The sequence below is a fragment of the Echinops telfairi genome, unplaced genomic scaffold, assembly GCF_000313985.2.
Source record: "Echinops telfairi isolate 266 unplaced genomic scaffold, ASM31398v2 ScPeMD7_7467;HRSCAF=8505_1, whole genome shotgun sequence".
Classification (NCBI taxonomy): domain Eukaryota; kingdom Metazoa; phylum Chordata; class Mammalia; order Afrosoricida; family Tenrecidae; genus Echinops; species Echinops telfairi.
The window spans coordinates 17773016-17790764 of NW_022111368.1; the positions used below are offsets into that span (position 1 = coordinate 17773016).

A 17749-nucleotide genomic window follows, 5' to 3' on the forward strand; every position below is an offset into this window, starting at 1 on the left:
ATACAGGTCTTCATGTTGTGGTGACCCCCCAACCATAAAATTATTTTCATTGCTACTTCATAACTGTCATTTTGCTACTGTTATGTATTGGGCGACCCCTGTAAAAGGGTCGTTCGACCCCCCAAAGGGGTCATGGCCCACAGGTTGAGAACCGCTGCTCCTAATGTCTTTCCCTGCCTCCATCATCTTTGACTTATTGTGTTTTGACTTCCCTTTGACCCAAGTTAACAAGCGGCTCACTTTTAGCCAGTAACTGACCCTCCTTACCCATCCCACACTTGGTAACCATGTTCTCATCTTTTCTTGACTTCTTACAATAGTGGCCTCACATAGTATTTGTCCATTTGTGATGGACTTATTTCTCTCAGCCTTATGTTCTCCAGGTTTATTCCTCTTATGAGCCATTCACAGATTCATCGTTATTCTTTAACGTGATATCGTATTCCATAGTGTGTCTGTGCACACCATAGTTTGTCATCCATTCGCCCATTGATGGGCATTTAGGTAGTTCCATCTTTGGGCTATTGTGAATTTCACTGTGTTTCGATGCACGTGGCTGTGCATTTGTACATTCATACTGTGGTCCTTTTCAAAAAGATATGCTCCTTGGTAACGTTGAATAAGGGGCAAGAGCAGAAAGCATCGGGAACAGATGAAGTTGCCTAAAAATGTGACAACAGAAACAAGAAGAAAATGTAGAGGGGATGAAGGAAAAGAGAGGCAGGTCAGTTGAGGAAAGGGAGAAAACTTGTAAGAAGAGAAGACGGTGCTGACTTGCCACCATGTTGCGTGGTTCTCGTTTAGTGAGAAGTAGTCTGTGCTCAGGAAACCATGTAATAGAATCTGCCCTCCATGGAAACCCAGCCCTGAGTGTGGGTCTGTTACTGTAACGCTATCTGACATGGCGCTAAAACGTGTGAACGTGTTGAAGAACCACTTGTTATTCTTCACAGGTCTCGTGAAAGATTTCAAAGAATATGCCATCATTTCTGTGTCATGATGCCATCAATGGCTTCCTCCACCTTTTGGCTGATTCTCCAAGAATATTTCTTCTGACAGCCTTCATTTCTGAACTCATTATCATGAATGCATGAATCACTTAATATTAAAACCATCTCATTTTACATTATTTCACATCTCGCTCGCCTACTGTCTAAAGAAAAGACACCTTTCTGAAGTGTCTCCTTACAAAAACACTTATCCTAGATACTCTGAACTCTGACGCTTGCATAGCCAGTTATTGGTCCAACATTTGATGGCTTTTCCTCTGGAGGAGGTTTCTTCAGCGAGGTGAGGGGATAATAACTGTGGCCTTGCTTTTGTGATGTCCCTTCATTTGCTCACGTCTTCTCTTCCGCTCAGAGGTATTGGATACACATCTCCATCCACAGAGTTTGGAGACCTATGTGTGAACTGCATGGCACAATGTAGTGCCTGTGATTTGATGAAGTTCTTTAGCGTCCCAGGCCTTCACTTTCCTCCTGTGCTTGTATTAGTTTCCTATTGCTGCTGTAACAAACTATTAAAACAAGTGGCTTTGAGTAACTAAAATTAATTCTGCTATAGTTCTGGAAGTCTGAAGTCAAAATCAGGCCTCACTGGGTTAAAATCAAGGTGTCAGCGGGTCCTTTCTAGTCCCAGAGTTTACAATGTAAAATATTTAGGTCCCACAGGATGGCGTGCTTCTTCCCAGTGGACTTAGCTGACACCTCACTTAGATGATTGCTTATTTTAAGTCAAGTCTTTAAGACCCCAGAAACCTTTTTTTTCTGACAGTGTTAAAGGCATTTAATTTTAACCACACCTGCAACAACCCACTTTCCAATGCACTCTACATGATCACAAAGTTATTTACACCCCTGGTCTATGGTCAGATAAAATTCTCCAAAGACTTAATCCACCTATATTTCCCCCTTCACTTTGGTTTTTTGTTTTGTTTTTTAACTGAAACAACTTTTAAATGGACCAAGAGAGAACGCAAATGATATTATCTATGTTTTAACCTAACTGTATTTGCTATAATCCACTTTTCTTTTTTTTTTTTAATTTATTTTTTTTTTAAATCAATTTATTGGGGCTCATACAATTCATCACAATACATAGATCAATTGTGTAGAGCACATCTATACATTTGTTGCGCTCATCATTCCCAAAATTCGCTTGCCTCTTGGGTTCCCGGAATCAGCTCATTTTCCTCTTTTCCCCTCCCTCCCCCATGCACCCTTGATAATTTATAAATTATTATTATATCTTATATTACACTGCCCGGCGTCTCCCTTCACCTACCCCTCTGTTGCCCATCCCCCAGAGAGGAGGAGGTTATATGTAGCTCTCTGTGATCAATTCCCCCTTCCTACACCCCCCTTCCTACACCCCCCCTTCCCTCCTGGTATCGCCACTGTCACCCCTGGTCCTGAGTGGTTCATCTGTCCTAGATTCCCTGCATTTCCAATTCCCATCTGTACCGCTGTGATGCACCAGATGATAATCCACTTTTCAATGATCCCTGTCTGATAACAAGGCTATTCCTAGCCCTCAACTATCGTCAGAGGGGATTCACCTGAGACTTAGTCCATGTGTGGAGCCTGCAAATGACTTTGGGGTGTCCGCTGTCCTCCACGGCCTTCTGCACACCAGGTCTCACAATTGAAGCTCTGTTACTCTTCCCTCCTTTGGATTGGATTGTATTACTTACAATCCTTGGATCACACAGGCTGGTGTGCTTCTTCCATGTGGACTTAGTCCTTGCTTCACTTTGATGAAGGCTTTGTTGAGCTTTAAATCTTTAAAGAAACAGATGGTGAGTTGGAACCATCAACGTTCTGGGTTATCAATCAGGTCCCTTAACCACTTAGCTATGAAGGCTCTGGAAACGGAGGCAAAGAACAGTTAAATCACCTGCACAGAGTCATATAACCAGCACAGTAACAATTCAGAATTTGAAAATGAGACCATCTGGCCCCAGAGTCTCTACTTTTAGTGGCTGCACTATTCTCTCTCATAGCACATCTAATATAATCTCACCTACATAAAAATCCAGCCTTGACTGTGGTTCTGTGAATGCAGCACTATCTGATTCGGCTATAGAATGTGTAAAATGTTGGAGAAACACTTGTTATTTTCCACGTGTCTTAGATACAGGTGTGTCCTTTGGCACTTGAAGCAGGCCCCTCTGTATTCCCCCACTCAGTGATTCAAAAGAATACTTGGATGTTGCATGCTCCTGCACACACACACATACAGGGACAGATGAAATAATTTAAACAGCCCAAACCTATTAACAGTTTGGGGGCCAGAAGTCAGGCTTCCCTGGGCTAAAGTCAAGGATCTGTGGACTGTTTTTCTGGGAGACAAACTTCTGTGTTTAGTAGCATGTTAATTTTAATAATATGATTCAAAGTGGAGAGATTTATTTTCACATTCTTAAGTGCACCTTAATTTCCTTTCAGCTTCTAGATCAGCAGCATCCAAAAGAGATATATTGCGAGCCATGTATGTAATTTTAAAATACTCTAATCATCACATTAACAAGTAAAAAGAAACAGGTACAATTCAATGAGATTTTTTTAACCCACTAGGTGTACAGTGTCACCTCAATACATAGCTAATATGAAAGCAATTTAATGTGGCATCTTACATTCTTTCTTGGCACCAAGCCTTTGGAATCTGGTGTGAGGTTTACACCCACAGTGCATCTCAATGCGCTCTCACCACTTTGCCTGTGCTCAGTAGTCACTGGCATGGGTGGTTGGCGGCCATATTGGACAGACAGCACAGCTTTAAAGGGTACTTCTCTTTTACAAAAAAAAACCAAAAACACTTTATCATTCTGAAAGACTCAAAAACTTAGACATTGATAAGAACTTAACACTGAATTTTGGAATCACCATTTCAAAAGTGAACCATCACTTTTAAATTGTTTTATATAAGTCAAGAAAGAAACAGAATGATATCTCGCCTTTTAGACACATGTTGGACTTTACACAAGTTTAAGATCAATATATTTAAATCATCAGAGTATAATGCAAGCAAAATTTCTCTCCTTTTATCGAAGTCCATCTGTTAAGGATAATATTAGTGTCCAAAAAGTAATTCAGGTTCTTATTACCTTGATCCAAGGTAGCTATTTCCTTCTAAGCATTTTAAACCATTTAGAATCGAATCTTTGAATCATGTATCATCAATAATTTATCTGATAAGCATTTCAATATTTACTAATAAAATGAAAAAATCTAGGTTGACCTAATAAGGAGACTTGATGATGGTGTGGTTACACATTGGTCTTCACTCTGCAAGGTCAGCAATTTGAAACCTCCAGCCGTCCATCCCCAAAGAAAAAGTTGAGACTTTCTACTCCATTAAAGAGTTAGAGTTGCTATAGGGTTGCTATGGGTTGGAATCAACTCAATAGCAGGGAGTTAGCATGGTTTGGGTTGGGTTGGGTTGGGTTGGGTTTAGATGAGATGGGACTATTAGCTCAGTGAAGGGAAGGAAATTTATGTTTGGGAATCAGAGATCACTGGTTGAGGCTGTAATCTTATTGTATAACAGTAAGACCCGACACTAGGAACCCACCCATAAATGTAAGATTTAGACAGAATGCAATAAAGCTGTACATGTGGTAAAGATCAGCACTGCTGAAAACAATGAAAGGTCTATACTCTAAAGTTGCTTTTAGTGACATTTTTCATGCTGCAAAAATGCGCATCATTATTTAGGAAACAAAATTTCAATACATACTCATTTCCTGTCAACAAAAACATAGCAACCAGCTGGTATCTGATTCATTTCTTACATAAATAATTTGGGTTTGTTTTGACTTGTGTGCCAACTGTTCCAGAGTGAATTTGGGGAAAGTTAGTTTACAATAGTAGAGAGTAAATAATGAGTAGAGCGTTTAATAGTAACCTGTTATTGTCCAATTAATAGTTCGGCATTTACTTGTTATTATGCCAGAAAGGCATGAGAAGTCTCCACCCTTTCATAAATATATTCTTTTGCTCACAATGAAAACTGTCTTTCTCATTGTTTAAATAAGCATTACTCAAAGTAAAATTGTAATCATAGAATCAAATCTATCTTTTCCTGAGATTGTAAACACTCCAATAATTGAGGTACTTAGTAAAGATACGTCACCTATAATTCATACTGTTATTCTAGCGAGAATTTGTGATGTTTACTTCTGACATGGCGAAGTAACTTTTTTCAAACTCAACAGAATACACTATGAACAAGTAGAAAAACTGGGCAAAATAAAAAAAATCATCTCTGTGATGATCCCTGAGAGAGAAGAATCCAGAAAAGTCAGCCTGCTGTTGATTCTGACTTTTCTCCTTCCTATCTCTGCCGGTTAGAAAGCAGAGACAGAGGCGCAGGGAGCTGAGAGCAGCAGCCGGGAAATGAGCGTAATTAAACACAACCCTGGGGCCTTAGAGTGAGAAGACTGAGTAGATAAATACTCAAGCATTCTAGTTTCCAAAAGGTACATCTGTCTGAAAGAGGAGAGGTGGCATAAATAAGCTAGCCCCACAGAGAATAAAACCCAGCTTCAAAGAAGCACAATCTCTGATTCTAGGAAGAGACTCGCCCAGGTGTAAGTAGTAAAATTAAATCCTCTCTTGAGCAAGATAGCATCACACAGAGACTCCAATTAATTACAATTATGCATACAAAGTAACCAGCAGTTATGAAAAACAAGATAACAGAATGAGAGTGCCTGACAGCTAAAGAGGGAGTGGGTGGAGATGGGGAAGCAGACACTGAAAGAAACGGAAGAAATTCAGATATTAAAACGTAATAGGCACAGAGTCAACTAACTGTGATTGACCTGTTCAAGTAGGTAAATGAGAAGGTAGAGAATTTTAGCAAAATGTCTGAAATTTAAATATATATGAGATTCCTTTTTAATTTTTTCATTTTCTTCTAAGTAAAATTCTATAAGTAAGAAATACATTATTCAATTATGTAAATGGGTTCAACGTCAGATTGTACCAAACTAAACCAATTCCATCAACAATTCAGAAGCACAATGGCCCTAAAGGGCAAAGTCGAGTTCCCCCTAGGGTGTCGAGGCTGTAACCCTCACAGAAATAGACTGCCTCATCTTCCTCCTACTGGATGGCGATGGCTTTGATCAGCGGACCTTCTGCTTCACAGCCAGGTGCTGAACGACGACACCACCGGGGCTCCTTAAACACCAGATTAGAAACAAATAAAAACTAGAATTAGACAACTGAAAGATAACTCAGAAGGAAATGTGATATGAGCTCCCAAAAGGTAAAAGAGTGGAAAATTCACACAAGGCCATCAGAGGTGTATAGTATACAAAGAAAAGGCACAATAAAAATGACAAAATAACTAGATGGGAATAACAATTCAATATGAAGTGCTGAGCACTAAAACATCTCAGTGACAGCAAATGGAATTGACAAGATCTTTGAGAAATTGTTTTCCTAAACAAATATAAGGAAAACCACAAAAAATCTTGATGGTTTTCTATCTATTGAAGTAATTGAATGTGGTGAGAAAGCCATCATCAGGCCTGGTGGCTCCACCTGTGGATTTTTCCAAATACTGGTGGAAGAAATAACAGAAATCTTGCATACGTTCCCCAGAAAATAGAGAGTGAACTAGATACTTAAAAGGCATAATCTAAATACCAAAACCCGAGATTATTACATGGCATGAAAAGTACTGATCATCTTTTTTCATGAATATTAATGCAAAAAGATCCTAAATGAAATATTAGAAAATCTAGCCCAACAAGATATAAGATCACAACCAAATTGAGATAAAAATGCATTATCTCACCAATGGTAGTAACCAAAGCATTTGACAAAGTCAAACACTCATGGGCTGTGCTTTAAATGTTAAACAGTTAACATAGCATGCAGCATTTCCACTATTAAGAATATACCCAGGAGAAATGAAAACATGTTCACACAAAAACTTGCACATTGATGCTCATGGAAACATCATTCATCATCGCCCAAAGAGAAAATAGCCCAGCTGTTCACCAACTGGTGAATGGATTTCCAGGATGGTATAGCCACATAGGGGAGTCCTTGGCTCTAAAACAGAATGAAGTCTTTATACATATTGCAACAGGGTTGAAACTATCATACTAGGTGAAATAAAACTTACCAGGCACAGACTAACAGCTAAAGATGCAAATGTGCACATGTTGTATCATTTTGCTTACATGAAATGTCTCCAAAAACGAAAACTCACTGTCATTGAATCTGACCTGAAGCAACCTGATAGGTCAGAGGAGAACTGCCCCTGGGGGTTAGCTCTACAGCAATAGAAGGTCTTGCCTTTCTCCTAAGGAGTGGCTGGTGATGCCAAACTGCTGACCTTTGAACTTACCAGCCCAATGCATCAGGCACGATGGCACCTGATGGCTGGGATAAGACACTCCATAATGGCACGCAGGTTAGTGGTTGCCAAGGAAGGTGAGGATGAGACGCAACTCCTGAAGGATGCGGATCCTTTTTGGAGAGTTAAGTTTATGTTCTACAGTCAGACAGTGGGGATGTCTGATGTCTGCCCAATTCTGTGAGTATATCCCAAAACACATTCGAGTGTATATTTTAAAAGAGTGAATCTCATGGAGTATGAATGACCTAGAAGGAATACCCAAAGCAGAAGTCACGTTAAGGCAAAGACATCGTAAAAGAATGGGCTAATGGAAAAGACCCAGCAGAGGCAGAACTCAGGATGTACCGTAACACTATAGACTGTGGAAGTAAGGGACCCACCCTGAAAGAGAAGGCTTATAACCCTGCCTTGTCACAATGGTGGGAGAAATGTGACTGAGCAGACCCGCAGCAGCAAGCTTCCTACACCCTTCTTGGTTCAGAGAAGGGGTAGATGAGGAAGTAATAAATAATCACTTACAAAAGAGTAAAAAATTTTGGGCCACAAAATTCAATGCTAAAAGGCAGTAAAGCAATATCCATAAAGTACACAAATAAAGAAAATGTAACCCTAAACTGTCCTCCAAATAAAAATAACACACAAAACTCCAAACTGACAGCCATCGATGTGAGTCATAGCAACGCTTCAGGAGAGCTCGGAAGGGCCCCTGTGAGTTTCTAGGCCGCCAGGCTTTACAGGAGTGGAAACTCCAGCTTTCTCCGAGTTCAAACTGCCAACCTTGCAGTTAGCAGCTCAGTGCATAACCTCCCTACCACCAGGGCGCCTTCCAAATATAAAAGGTAGAGATAACTCATTTTAGACATGGGGTGGGGCACCCTCAACTAATTCCCATGAGTCTTCTTGAAGACACTTCTTGGGCTTGGACTTTAGCCCACCAAGACCTGATGGGTCCTCAAAACTCAAACCCACTGCCATAGAGCCTCTTCTGTGACCCCGAGTGACCCTTTAGGCTTGGAAAAGGACTGTCCATGAATATTGAGAGCAGTTATCTGTAGAACTAAAGCTGAAGCACACTGAGGATCAGACACTGGGCCCAGAGAATAACATACAAATATTACATATTCTCTCAAAAACTAGGAAAGGAAAAGGGTGTGCTGATCTAACAAAGATACACATTCATTGTGTAACTCCCCACGATAGTTAGGACTTGACGGATTTTATTCAAAGTAAACAGGAACTGGAACAAAAGTACAGTGAACCCTCGTTTATCGCGGTTAATCGGTTCTAGACCCTACCGTGATAAATGAAATTCCGCAAAGTAGGATTCCTTATTTGTAAATCAAATATTTTCGTAGTTAGAGCATAGAGGACATGAAAAAACACCCTTTAGTCACCATTACACTTGTATTACCCAATTTATTAAACGAAAAAGGGAAAATACAGTAAAACATTTTGGACGTTACAATTATCATTTATTATTTATTATATTATTTATGGCATCTAGTTTACAGTATTACATATTTCACATACAGTATTATTATACATAGTTCTTACAAATATTGTAATCAATAGCCTATGAAATGACTTAAGGGATGCACTCTACAGGTGGGTCGCCGTATTTTTCCTCTGAAGGAGCGGGTGTAGGCAGTGGGTGCCGTTACGCAAAAACCGTGATAGAGTGAAGGCGCAGAAGTCGAAGCGCGAAGTGGTGAGGGTTCACTGTATAAGCGTATTTCATGGTTCAAAAGCAAAACCCTAAGAAAGAGAATATATTGACTCATATTTTGGGTGCAGAGCAAAGGCTCCCTGCCAGTGTGTTGGGTTAAGGATTGGGTGGGGAACCACAGGGTCAGTGGTTGGAACCCCCTGGGCACTCCGGTCTGTCTCTGAAACACAGGTGCCATTCGACTCTGTCCTGTACGGTTGTCCTGTACGGTCCTGTATGAGTCAGAGTCAACTCGATGGCAGTGCTTTGTCACGTGGGAGGTACTCTTGGATGTTTTCATAAGTTCTTGGACTCCATGTTCAATAATAATCTTAACCAGACCCCTGTATCATTGGACACATCATTTAATCTCAACCAGACCCCTGTATCATTGGACACTCTCTGATTCCCTCTGAATTTCCATTTCTTGTTTTGTAAAGTGCAATATGTTGGTTACCTCTGAAGTAGGAAAACAAACGAGAGGGTGAGAAGTGGGTATTCCTACCCAGTGACTATTGCTGAGAAAAGCAAGACACACTGACATACATTCATTCAACAAGTAACAAAATGGTTGGCTGAATCCTGGAGGCAAAACATTCACATCCTGCCACACACGTGATACGCTACCAGGGAGCATCGCAAAAGGAGAAATGTGCTATTGTCCTCCCCGAGGATCCCATTAACCTCCAGAAAAGGCCTGTGTCCCAGGAGGAGGAGTTTACGGATATCATTCTGAACCATCTGCTGCAGAAACATGATGTGTGACACCCTGTGACATCAATGAGTACAAGACTAATTGCTCTGTAGTTAGGACCAAGCTGAGTCCTTGTCAGACAGGGAATGTGACAAGTGCTGATGGCTGAGAGGACAATCTGGTGACAATAAGCAAGTGGTGTGGCGTGAATTAGAAATAAAAATCAGAGCATGTTATACATATATGTGCAGAAAAAAGTAGGATAGGAAAAAATTAAGAAGGCAGGTGTGCGCGGCCACCGTGGAAGATAGAAAGTCAAAGCTCTCAGTGTGTGATCTTTCTCTGGTGCTCAAGTGGGGTTAGAACTGTGCTAACTTCAGCAAAGGTTGAGGCTGATAACAAAGAACAAAGTGCAGCATTCCGGTCATGGCTCAGCCAACTCAGCCAGTAGTGGAAGGAGGCCTCCCGATTTCTTCCCTGCCTTGGCACATCTGAAGCTATGCCTTTCTACTATACACAGGATGGCACCTTAAATATCTAGTCAGAGGGATGGATGGATGGATGGATGGATGGATGGATGGATGGATGGATGGATGGATGGATGGATGGACGGACAGACATAGTCGACTGCTGAGAAGAGAGGGCTGGCGGTGGTCACTGCCCTGTAAACCTTTAGGCATTTCCAGTCTAGTGCATTACTCCCAACCCCTAACCACCTGAGGGCTTTCTCAGGCAGCAGGCACCTGTGCTGATTGCCAGGCCTGAAGTGCCAGAGAATTCACCCCGAGGAGAAGCCTTCAAAGAATACCACTTTCCCATCAGGAAGAAGCTGCAGGTTCCCATGTGTAACTGGCTTGATGGTGACGACATTCCCTTTCCTGCCCGCTGTCCTCAGCAGCATTCCCTCGGACCACTTCCGTTTATTTTGGATCCCAAACCAATGCTCATGGAAGCAGCACAGCGGTCAAGACTCCAATGACAGATTACATGGGCCAATGTGCTGTGCAGGACCTCTTGACATATCACAGAGCAAGGCTGTCATTTTGAGAACTAAAGTATGCCTGATCCAAGTGATGGTATTTTTCAGTCACCTCATCTACAATGACCAAGGACGACTCGGGAAGAACTGATGCCTTTGAACTTGTGGTGTTGGTGAAGAATATTGACAGTGTCTTGGACTTCCAGAAGAATCAACAGTGACACGGAAAGGGCGCTCCTTAAAGGAAAGAATGGTGAGGCGTTGTCTTAACATACTTTGGACATGTTATCCAAACCGAGCTAAACGTATTGCCATTGAGTCGTTGTTGACTTATAGGGACGCCCTGTGGGTTTCAGAGACTGTAACTGTTTAATGGAGAAGAAAGTTCAGTTTTGAACTGTTGACCTTGTGGATCACATCCCAATGTGTAACCACTATGCCACCAGTGCCCCTGGACATGTTATCAGGACAACATGCCTAGTAAAGTAGAAAGACATCAAAAAAGAGGAAGATCATCAATGAGCGGGATTGGCCCCATGGCTGAAACATGGGTTCAAACATAACCACAAATGGATATGGCGCCACAACACAAAGGCTCCGTAAACAAGTTATCTGCATACAAGTCCGTTGTCTCTGGAAAAAACTAAATTAAGACAAGGGTGTATTATCTATCTACCAGCAGCTTTCTATGAGTATACAATTTGCACCGCCTCCTCATTCCACCGTGAAAATCACTGGGCTGAGGAGCATGCAAATATAATGCTCTTCCCGAACCCCAAAGTCATCCATCAGGGGTCATGTCAAGATAGCTGCTTTATTCAGATATTAAAAGTTTTAGCAATCAAGACAGGCCATCTGCTATCCCCTATGTAGATCTCTTCCTGCTCCAAGAACTGAGCTATGCAGAGGATCTAAAATAACTGCTTGGATTCTCATGGACTGACTGGCTCCTTTTATTGTGTGAAATAAATAAATAAAAGCCTCCAAAGTCTCTTAGGAAATCTTCAAAAAACATGAATATTAAAAGATCATAACTCATACATAAAATAATAAGATCCTATGAAATTACAGGACTAGCAGACTGTTTTAGCTTTTTACTCAAGACAACAAAATTGTATTTTGAAAATGCTGCTAAATATGTTATATAACATGCTTGGGTCACTTGCACGAGAAACACACTGTCGGCATCCATATTTAGCAGCATTTTCAAAATACAATTTTGTATGAGTTATGATCTCCCTGCTCTCAGCTCTTAGAAAAGGAAATCAGAGAGGGATCAAAGCAACAACTGTCAGTATTTGCCTCAAAAGAGATCAAAGAGATGTACAAATAATGCCATCTAATAAAATTAGTAAAAATCAAATCATTTCATTCCAGGAGGTCTGCAAAGGGGAGAGTGAACGGCGGGCCCAGTCACTGCAGAGCAGAGAAGCAACCTTTGAGACCACATTTTGGCTTCCATCCCACTGTGCCCAGCAGAGCACATACCAGGGACCAAGCCTGCGCTATAGTTGTTGGCGTTCTCAGGCCTGCTGGTGCTGTAGTCCCACAGCCTTGGAAGGGACAGAACCAGTGGCCAACACCATGGAGTATGCTACTAGAGAGAGCTTCTCCGTTAACTCTTTCTACTCCTTAGTTTGCACCTGCCAGTTCCCCACAGAGACCAGGAAAGACACCGCAAGCTGTAGGGCGAGCTTCTCATTTGGACCTGGCAATACGACTTCACACACAATTGAATTAATGATCACGTTTTCTGGATTCTTCCATCAGGTAGCCTCAGTAGGCTTCTTTGGATTCAATAGTTGTGATCTTGTTCAAGAAGAGTGTGTACACATAGGGCCAGAGTTTGTTAGTCTCCATCTGGGAACATTGGCGAAGCACTCCTCCTCCGCTCTTGAAGAGCTCAACGACTGGCTTAGCCACATCCTTGTACTGCCTTAGCCTGGCCGCAACTGCTTCGGGTTTATCTTCTTCTGCTGGACTAATGGTTCACCACTGATATCATCAACGCTGTGTACGTGAGGTGCACTGAAGTCAGGTTAGATACCCTGCCACTAGGAGGGTGCATCCAACATCGGCTAAGACGGTCTTTGAACGTGTCAAACGGAATGCTCAGAGTGATCATTAGATGCAGCTCACAGATTCTGCCCAGGGCTTCAGCCTGTACTTAAGCGCTAGGGAGATCGTCAGTCGCCGGTGCTGGCTGCTCCTAGTCTCCAGCGCCAACACCATAGGCATGTGATCACGTGGTCTGGAACCAAAGACCTTTCCCTGTGTACATCTTTGTCATATCACCAGCCGGTTTGCCTCAGTGTTCTCCCACAAGTGGCCACTGGAGAGATGCTGGAAGCATCGTCCAGAAATATGTGTTTTTCTGGTGGTTTTAGGAGACCCCTGTGAAAGGGTCATTCGACCCCCAAAGGGGCCACAACCCACAGGTTGAGAACCACTGCTTTACATGAATAATAAATGTCATGTCACCATTTGGACTTTCTTCCATTTGGTCTAACTTTATTGTATTAGACATAGGCACCCTCTTTGCACAGTGGAGTTCTTAGGCTCTCGGCCTGATCTAGGAATTCCAGTTTGACCCCTGTTACAGATACGCTGTTACTAAAGGCAGTTTACCTACTCTTTATAAGATTCTGTGCCCTGACATATACTGGGGGAAAATAATATCAAACTAATCTGATAACATTGTTGGGCCAAAGAACTGTAAGCTGACAGATTTGAAAGTGCTTTGAACAACAAACTATGTAAATAGATTATTAGAAGCACTGAACATATAGCATAAGACTTAAGCGCGGAACTAAGAGTTTAGACTGTGCATTCAAATCTCAGCACAGAGACTTACCAGTTTAATGGCCTGGGCAAGTTCCCACGCCCCTGGTTCAATTTCCCCATTCTGAAAAATGAAATGAGATCGTAGTAACATCGATCTCAGAGTTGTGAGGCAGTATTTACTATTCGAATATCGTCGAGGAATGCACTTGACTCATTCTGGCAGATTTTATCTCTTTGCTCTGGACTCAAACCACATTCCATTCGATCCACTTTTACAGTGGGTGTTCTCACTATAATAATAAAATAAAACACAGGATGCTCTGTTAACTTATCGTTTCAGGTAAATAATAACTTTTAATATGAGCCCTGGTGCTCGGCAGGAGAAAGAGGAGGATTTCTATTCCTGTAGAGAGGTACAGTCTCAAAAGCCCATGGGGGTAGTTCTACCCTGTCCTGTCAGGTCGCTGTGAGTTGGAATCTATTCGATGGCAGTGAGTTTTTGGTTTGGTCCCCAAATTGCAAATACACACACTTACACTAAAAATAGGTTGCTGCTGTCTCCCAGCAGCTCTGAGTCATGGCAACTCCATAAATGACATAACGAGTCTTGCCAAGTCGTGCCAAGTCCACCATTGTCCCAAGTCTCATCTCCTAGTCCTGTATCAAGTAATATTCTGTTGTGATACACAGGGTTTTCACTGGTTTTTTGGAATTTGATTGCCAGACATTTCTTCCTAGTCTATCTTATTCTAGAGCAGGAGTGCTCAAACTACAGCCCACTACCCACCAAGAACATTTATCCGGCCTGCCGGGTGTTTTTGCCCCATTTGTTTTTTACTTCAAAATAAGATATGTGCAGTGTGCATAGGAATTTGTTCATAGGTTTCTTTGTTTTTTTAAACTATAGTCCGGCCCTCCAACGGGTGTGAGGGACTGTGAACTGGCCCCCTGTTTAAAAAGTTTGAGGACCCCTAGTCTAGAGTCCACTACGGGTAACTCTGCTGGTATTTGCAACACTGATGCTTCCAGCATCACAGCAACGTGCAAGTCATATAGTATAACAAAATTACAAATGGGTAATAGACTAAAACATTACTAATCAGTTATATGTTGTCCTCTCTTATTGACACGGTTAGGTGCCAAAGACCAGGATGTTAAGTAAAAACGGATCCTACATGAAAATGGAGGATGTTGACATCAGATCATGAAACAGATTATCATTACATCAATACATAAGTGCCAAATTTCATCATTCCACAACCACCAAACTAAGACTCATGATCCAACCAAGTTGACATACAATCATAACCATTACAGCGTCACACCTTGAGGTATATGTATATCAATAATGTGTAAAATGTTGGATAAAGAGAGAGTAGATGAGTGAAATAAGGGGCTTTATAAAAAATCTGAAATCCAAATTTAGCTGAGCATACCCCCTTTGTTTGATGGTTTCTTCTAAATCTGGCAACTGTGGTCTGTTTCCCCACTGGCTGAGGGAAGGACGAGGTCTTACTTGGCTTTGTATCCCCACATCCCAGCAGTGTCCCTGGCCCCAAATAGGTGCTCAATACTTCTTTGATAAGGGAATAAAAAGGGAATCCTTCCATGAGAGTCTCTACCTCCACAGACGAGCGGCTCAGTTCCATGGCGGTTATTGTGAGAGAGCGCAGGGCTTGTCAGCCTGGCTAAATTTCTTCAACAGAACCCGATCATCTCGAGACAGCTCTTGCTCTTTGGTTAGTGCCTGGGCATTAGAAAGAGTAGTAGAAACGTGCTTGTGTTCCAGGCTGTAAAAATCGAATTTTGCTCTCAGCTTGGGAATGACATAAGTAAGCAGTAGTAAGTTACTGGGGTGGAGTGAAATTTCTTAGTGTGGCTTTTCTACCCAAATCTCTGTAATTCCCACCAAATGATTGGGCGAGACTATGCAAACAGGGTCTATGTAACACTAATAGACAGGGTTGGTCAGTTTTCGTTACCTCCCCACTGCCTAGAACAGCAGCTCTCAACATGTGGGTCGCAACCCCTTCGGGGGTCCAACGACCCTTTCACAAGGGTCGCCCAAATCATAACAGTAGCAAAACGACAGTTCTGTAGTAGCAACAAAAATCTTTTTATGGTTGGGGGTCCCCACAACATGAGGAACTGTGTGAAAGGGTCATGGCGTCAGGAAGGTTGAGAACCGCTGGCCTGCAAGGATGAGCCATCTGTGACGCAGCAGCAGGAAGAGAAACTGGAAGATGTTGGAAGAGCATGTCCAGGATGTCTGTCTGGAGCAGCGGAGGCCACCAAGGCCATATGCATCAGACACCATGGTATGGAGACTCAGAGGGGCAGTGCCAAGCTTATGGGGTACCTTCTGCTCATTTGGCCTGAGACTGTGGAATTGTGGGACAGAGCAACAGGTGGGCTGCCTCCTGGACCAGCCAAAGGGCCATGTGGCTGGGAGCATGTGGGCCAGCGAGACACTTGGCTGTTGGCTGAGGAAAAGTGTTACTATGAAGCAATGACTGTCTGACTTGTGAGGACCTATTGGAAAGCCAGTGGCGGTCAGATATGGCCCTCCAGTGCTGTTTATTGCAGTTCCTATAAACTCCATTCCCAGCGGGATGCAAGTAGTTAATATGTTCAGCTACTTACTGCACGGTTGAAGGTTCCAGTCTACCCAGAGGCACCTGCGAAAAAAGATTGGGGCTCTACTTCCGACAAATCAGCTAGCTAACCCCCTAAGTAAACCCTATTTAAAATCATAAGTAAAAAAACATAGTTCTGCTCTGACATTAAGGGGTCATCATGGTATTGACAAGGGTCGTGGTATTAGAAAGTCTGACATTTATTCAGCATTTATCAAGACCTTTCTATGCACTGGGCTAAGAATGGGAGACGCAAAGATGCTGAGACACCGTCCATGTTGTTTGCTTTCCTGTGTGATGATTTAAACTTAAGAGACAGAAGAAAAAAGAAATACAGGGCAAATATTGACATTTAAAACACAGAGTGCAGTAGTTCGGTTTCCAGAGTTCTCTTCCTGTCTGATCCCTTGAAAGCTCAGCTATTTTGTTTAACACTTGAGTCAAACCCCACGAAGCACCTTCCTCAATATTAAGCATCTATTTTTCTTTTAGTGCATTTTGTGCTAAATCCTTCTCTTGAAACTGGATTCTTTCCTGGGATTTATCAAATGAGGAACCCTTTGCTACCTTATCCTGTCTCATAAATCTCTCTACATTATTGCAAGAATTGTGCTGACCTGGGGTTTTGATTAAGCATCCACAGAAGATGGATGGAGGAAGAAAGGGCTCATAAGAACCCAGGGAGCGTCACGTGCCTTTGCCATCAGGACGACTGGGCAGCCCCAGCCATTGACTCACAGTTGCTTGTAGAATAGCAAGACTTGTTAAAAAAAACAAAACCAAAAACTTGGTTCCACAACCAGCCTTTAGCAGCCATGTCTTCGCATGGGGCGGAGTCAGGGAATTACAAGCATGGAAAATTAATCAGTCCAAAGAAAGCCATATGTAAAGAAATAGGCGAGCTTCCCAGGCGAGTAGAGGGGGGTGGATGCGCTCCTTATTTAACACGATGTGAAGGGGAGCCACGCACCAACCTGTAGCTTCTTCGCACTTCTCGAGACACAAATTCTCCTTCCCCTATCTTTGAGTTAGCTCACTATTCACCTGTGGAGATAGTTTGAAACGTTGCAAGTCTGGTTAAACATTAATTCAATTACCCAAGATCTTCAGATGCCTAAAAGAAGGCAGGAAAAGGTGTACAGTCTATTTGACCTTGTCTGGTTATTCTCTAAGAACACTTATTCCAACATTTCATGTTAGGAATGAAGAAACGGAATCCTAGGAAAAGTGAGGCTCTTTCTTATCCAATTTGATTGGAATACCCTCGTGGTCACTCCCGGGCTCTCGCTGACCTGGCACATAGACACGGGGCCACCAGTTGAGGGGTTGTCCATTTGGGCTCGTGATGGCAGAGGAGAACTGTGCTCCCTAATGTTTAAATGGGCTGCTTTTCAGAGGTGGATTCCATGCTGTTCTTCTGAGGCACCTCTCAGTGGACTTGAACCTCCAACCTTTCAGTTAGTATCCAAGTGTGCTAACAACAATTTGCACCTCTCAAGAACCCCCAAAGGCACACACCCAAAATCAAGCTCACTGACATTTGGTGATTCTGATTGATAGTGACCCTGTAG

The 17749-nt window shown here is 42.4% G+C and overlaps 1 pseudogene; it reads right to left on the reverse strand.

The window, feature by feature from the left end:
• Positions 1–12534: 12534 nt before the first annotated feature.
• Positions 12535–13167, reverse strand: LOC101656172 (annotated as a pseudogene).
• Between the last annotated feature and the right edge of the window lie 4582 nt (positions 13168–17749).